The 6,219-nt window shown below is 38.0% G+C and overlaps 1 pseudogene; it reads right to left on the bottom strand.

The window, feature by feature from the left end:
* Positions 1 to 1,084: 1,084 nt before the first annotated feature.
* Positions 1,085 to 6,219, bottom strand: part of LOC110278189 (uncharacterized) — a 44,974-nt pseudogene continuing 39,839 nt past the window's right edge.

Genomic DNA, 6,219 nt, shown 5'->3' with positions numbered 1-6,219 from the left:
CGATTCCACAGAACAAACACACACGTCACCAAGTAGAGGATGAAAATACAGTCAATTCTATTGGATAAAAAATTTTTTGGGGGTCACGGATCTCAATAACTCGAGCTCAGAAAGTCAGAAAATTAACAAAACCTCCCCTTTTTCCATGCATAGCTTCGGCTGAAACTAGAGGAGAGAGAAAAGATTTTTGTGCCTTATATAAGGTATAATTAGTGACTAATGTCACTTAATTAAAGGCGGAAGGCATGCATCGCGACACGTGGCACATTAAGCGTTGTGTGTCACGATTTTGAGCTGCTAAGTCAGTAAAGTTAAATTTTTAAAATATCTTGAAAGGTAATTAAGGTAATTGGGCATGGTAAAAACTCAAATAATTATCTCAGTTTGTGGTATTTAATTAGAATAAAAATTGGGTAAATTACTAATGTAAATAACATTAGTAAAGCCGAGCTTTTTAAATCTTCCGAAGCTGATATCAAGTGACCGTCATTTGTCAAAATATTAAATAATAACTGATATATAACGTAACCCATGATAAGATGGAAGATCAAAGAAAGGAACTCTTCTACCTCAATTTGATTTTCTGATGCAATAACTAAGGGAATCATTCTACCTCACCTGTTCACACCCAAGTTTCTCAAAGAAACTCAGGAAAATTTCATTCATCAAAAATTAAGGAAAAAAAGTGGCTAGCAAGTTTTAGAGGGTTTTTATACCTCTTAATTAAAACCCTAACTCATAAGTTCACTAGAATAAAAAAAATGGGTCAAATCATAACTGGGCCTAAAACAAACAAACAATAAAAATAAAATAAACATAAAATAAATTCTAAGAAAGTGATGTATCTTTTAATTCATCTTGACTAATGAGAGTCTTCAATACATCTTGTAAAATAGAAGACATTTGACTTTTGATAATCGTTAATCATTGTCTTGCCCAATTCTTGATGCATCTTCTGAACACATGATTTAGCCATATTTGTAAAACCTTCTTTTATTCTCTTAGTTGTTGCTCTTATAATTGGACCAATTGGCATATGACAGTTCTCAGTTTGTCCCACATGGCTCGTATCATTCCCTCCCTCCTAAAAAAGATTCATCCTCGAATCTGCATCCAAATCAAAAGAAGATAAGTCAGAGACATATAAAGTAGCTGATACATTATACTCACCTGGAAGATCAATCTTGTAAACATTGTTATTGATCTTTTCAAGCACTTGAAATGGACCATCACCCCTAGGGTCTAACTTGAATTTTCTTTGAGTAGGAAACCTCTCCTTTCTTAAATGAACCCATACCCAGTCACCAGGTTCAAAGACAAGTTGTCTTCGACCTTTATTCACCCGTTGAGCTGTTAACTTATTTTTCTTTTCAAGTGACTCACGTGCTTTCAAGTCCATTGCTTTAACCTTTTCAGCTTTACCTTCTGCATCCAAGCTAACAATATCACTCAAAAGCAAAAGTAATTAGTCCAAAACAGTTAAAAGATTAAAACCATACATGATGAGCGGATAATTTATACGCTTTTTGATATTGTTTTTAGTATGTTTTTAGTATGTTTTAGTTAGTTTTTGTTATATTTTTATTAGTTTTTAGTTAAAATTTACTTTTCTGGACTTTACTATGAGTTTGTGTGTTTTTCTGTGATTTAAGGTATTTTTTGGCTGAAATTGAGGGACCTGAGCAAAAATCAGATTCAGAGGCTGAAAAGGACTGCAGATGCTGTTGGATTCTGACCTCCCTGCACTCGAAGTAGATTTTCTGGAGCTACAGAAGCCCAATTGGCGTGCTCTCAATTGCGTTCGAAAGTAGACCTCCTGGGCTTTCCAGTAATGTATAATAGTCTATACTTTGCCTGAGATTTGATGGCCCAAACAGGCATTCCAAGTCAGCTCAAGAATTCTGGCGTAAAACGCCGGAACTGGCACAAGAATAGGAGTTAAACGCCCAAACTGGCACAAAAGCTGGTGTTTAACTCCAAGAAAAGTCTCTACATAAAAATGCTTCAATGCTCAGCCTAAGCACACACCAAGTGGGCCCGGAAGTGAATTTTTATGTCATTTACTCATCTCTGTACACCCTAGGAGACTAGTTCTCTATAAGTAGGACCTTTTACTATTGTATTTTCATCTTCTGTCTTTTGATCACTTGAGATCTTTTGATCATGTTTTTATGATTGAACCCTCTTTGGGAGGCTGGCCATTCGGCCATGCCTAGACCTTGTTCTTATGTATTTTCAACGGTGGAGTTTCTATACACCATAGATTAAGGTGTGGAGCTCTGCTGTACCTCGAGTATTAATGCAATTACTACTATTTTCTATTCAATTTAGCTTATTCTTGTTCTATTAATGCAATTACTATTGTTCTTCTATTCAATTCGGCTTATTCTTGTTCTAAGATATCACTTGTTCCTCAACTTGATGAATGTGATGATCTGTGACACTCATCATCATTCTCACCTATGAACGTGTGCCTGATAAACCCCATTTGTAGGGTTTATCTTGTGCTTGATTTAAGGGGTTTTATGACCTTTTACCCACATTTATTCAATGAAATAGCATGGTTTTATAACTTCTCCCTTAATTGTGCTTAAGAGTGAAAACATGCTTTTTAGGACTTAAAATAGCTAAATTTAATTCACCTTGATTCCATTAGATGCCTTGATATGTTTGTTAAGTGGTTTAAGGTTTAGGAGGCAAAGATTGGATCAAGAGAATGAAGAAAGAAGCATGAAAAGTTGGAGAACTCATGAAGAAATGAAAGAACTGGAAAGCTATCAAGCCGACCTCTTTGCACTTAAACGACCATAACTTGAGCTGCAGAAGTCCAAATGATGCGGTTCCAGTTAGGTTGGAAAGCTAACATCCCGGGCTTTGAAACAATATAAGATTTTCCATAGTTGCTACACGTATGGTGGCGCGCACGCGCGTAGTACACGCAGGCGCCGTTGCTGCCACCTGGTTCACTTAAAGAAAAACGTGGCCAGCGAATTCTAAAGCCTTGTGGGCCCAATCCAACTCATTTCTGATGCTATTTAACCCAAGGAATGAAGAGGGAAACACATGTTAGTTACCATTAGTTTAGTTTAGTAGTTAGAATTAGTTTCTAGAGAGAGAAGCTCTCACTTCTCTCTAGAATTAGGATTAGGATTAGGATTAGTTCTTAGATCTAGGTTTTAATCTTTGCTTTCTTCTACTTCTATCTCTCAATTCCTTGTAGTTACATTCATCATTCCTCTACTCCTTTGTTGTAATTTCCTTTATGTTGCTCTTATACTTTGTTGTAGATCTACTATTGTTCTTTCCATTTTCTTTCAATTCAATAAGAGGTAATTCATAATAATTGTTCTTCTTTGCTTTTATATTGTTGATCTCTTGCCTTTGTAGTTAGATCTCTCTTTAATTCTTGCAAATTCATGTGTTTACTTTTATTGCCTTTTATGTGTTTGATGAAATGTCTCTTATAGCCATTAGTTAGATTTTGTTCCTCTTGGCTTAGGTAGAGTAATTAGTGACACTTGAGTTATCTAATCCCTTTGTTGATTGGTAATTAGAGAGATTGCTAATTGGTTTAGAGTGCACTAAAGCTAGTCTTTCCTTGGGAGTTGGCTAGGACTTGTGGCTCAAGTCAATTCATCCACTTGACTTTCCTTTATTTAGGTTTATAAATTTAGGGGTTTGTTTTAGTGACAAACAACTTTTTGTATGAAAAGATTATTGCTTGGTTTAGGAACTATACTTGCAACGAGAATTCATTTGTGAAATTCTAAACCATCAAAAATCCAATCATCAAAATGGCGCCATTGCCGGGGAATTGCAATGGTGTTATGTTATTGGTTATTGTATATATGTGAATATTGTGAATAGCTTGATTTTTTTTTTTGGATTGCTTGCTAGTTAGGACTTTGTTTCATTATTTCTTAGTAGTTTTTATTTTTATTTTCTCTTTTCACAATGAATTCTCATTTTGGCTATGAGTGTGATTACAACTATGTTGTAGGAAGTGGAGATTACAATGAAGATGTGTATCAAGGATGGAACAACCAAAGGTGGGAGGAGCCATATGCATATGATCAATCTCCATGGCAACAACCTCCACCAATGCACTATGAAGAAGAGCTATTCTATGATGCATGTCAATCCAATGGCTATGGTGAATCACCTTGTGACTTTCAAGAACCACCACCATATGCCTATGATCCATATCCTCAACATAACTCTCAACCATACTCACAAGCCCCTTCTTACCAACCACCTTCATATGACCCTAATCCATACCTATCCTACCAACAACCATATGATCCATATGAACCATATATAGAGCCACCACCATTCCAACATCAATATTTTCAAGAGCCACCTCCTCCACATTATTACCAAGATGAACCACCTCCAATAAATGAAATTTTTCAACCACAAGATGAATTCTACCTTCCACCAGAACCTCACATGGAAGAATACTTATGTCCATCGATCCAAGAGCCATATGATCCCTATCATGATATCCAAGAGGAAGAAGAGTCAAGGGATCGTCTCAAGGAAGCATTGGATCAATTTCAAGCAACCATGGAGTGTGTTGTGCAACAAGTGGAAATAGTGGAAAACATTGAACCACCACAACTCTACCAAGAAGAACCACCTTCCTACTATGAACCCTCCCTCTAATTTGGTGAACCCTTCCACCCACCCCAATCTCTAATGGATGAAATACTTGGTGTTCTTGTTCAAGGGCAAGAAGAGATGAAAAGGGATGTGCAAAATTTCATGGCCGCCTTGGATGCGGTAACAAATCAATTAGCCTCCCAATGCTTGAACACTCAAGGAACTCTCATGGCTACATGTGAAGAATCAAATGAAGAACATAGCATGAAGGAGAGATTGGAAATTTCGGTGGGAAATGAGGGAAGTTGCTTTGTATTGGAACAATTTAAGGAAGCTTTAATTGTTGAAGACAAGGAAGAAGTGGTAGAAGACTTAGGAGATGCGGAGCTTCCATGGGAACATAGAGTTGAAGAAAACCCCTCCAAGATGATTGAAATTGATGCTAGGGAGGAAAGTGCACACCTTCCAAGGCATATTCCATATGAAGGCTTGGATGGGGTAGAGAAAGAATTGAGTTCCCTTGGTGATGAAGATCAAGCATCAAGTCTTAGTGGTGAAGAATCCTTTGAGCATGAAGAACCTTCTCCCGTTGGATTTGAAAGCGTTGAGGAGGTAAATTTTTCTCACCCTCCCTATGATCAAGGCTCATTATGGTTGATGCATCAAACATGAGATATAAAGGTTGGAGTAGTGCTCAAATAGAGGGGTCTAGGAGGATTGTTGGGCACTTCATAGAGAATTCATCTTGTTCACCACCCGGATGGACTAATAATGATGATCAACTTCAAGACGGTTGTGAAAATAAAGTGTGGGATCCCGGATTAAAAAAAGAGGATCAACTTCGGGAGCCCCGGGCGTGTGAAGAACTCCATCAACACTTGGCTCAATCCATAAGAAATCTTGGGGCACAATAGGAGTTCCAAGATGAATACAAGCACAAGCCACCTTGAGAGGAGCTCCCCATAAGTCCAACTTAAGGACAATAAACAAAAGTGCTAGGTGGGAGACACCCCACCATGGTAAAATCCTCTCATTTTCTCTTTTGTACATGTTGGTAGAATTAGTTTAATTTCTTGTTTTGATTGTTTTAATGAGTCTAATTGGTAGTTTAGTATGTTAAATAAGGTTTTATGGTATTTTGGTAGCTGTTTGGAGGTTTGGAATGCTTGGATTGGTGCAAAAACATAGCAAAAATTTTTGAAAAACAGAGCACCATCCACGCGTACGCGCACTGCGTGCGTACGCGTGCATCAAGCGTTTTGGACCATACACGTGAGCGCGCCATGCACGCGTACGCGTGGATTGAGAAGTTCCACCTTCCATACCTTGACCCGAGAGTTAGGCCTGCACTGTGCGGAAATTGTGCCTATGGCACAACACCACTTGCGCGCACGCGCACATGACGCGTACGCGCCACTCTCGAAATAAGCCATCGACGCGCGCGCGCCGTGCGTGCGTGTGCGTGGATTCCCTTTCTTCCATCCATTTCTTTTCTTCTCCTCTTTCCATTTCTTTTCCTTCTCCTTTCTTCTTCCCTCCTCCAATCCCTCATCCAACACTTCCTAACACCATGGATAACCATTTATTTTAGTTAGTTAATTAGTTAGTTAGTTAGTT

The sequence above is a fragment of the Arachis duranensis genome, chromosome 2 (assembly GCF_000817695.3).
Source record: "Arachis duranensis cultivar V14167 chromosome 2, aradu.V14167.gnm2.J7QH, whole genome shotgun sequence".
Taxonomy (NCBI): Eukaryota; Viridiplantae; Streptophyta; class Magnoliopsida; order Fabales; family Fabaceae; genus Arachis; species Arachis duranensis.
This window is presented reverse-complemented; position numbering and strand designations above follow the sequence as displayed.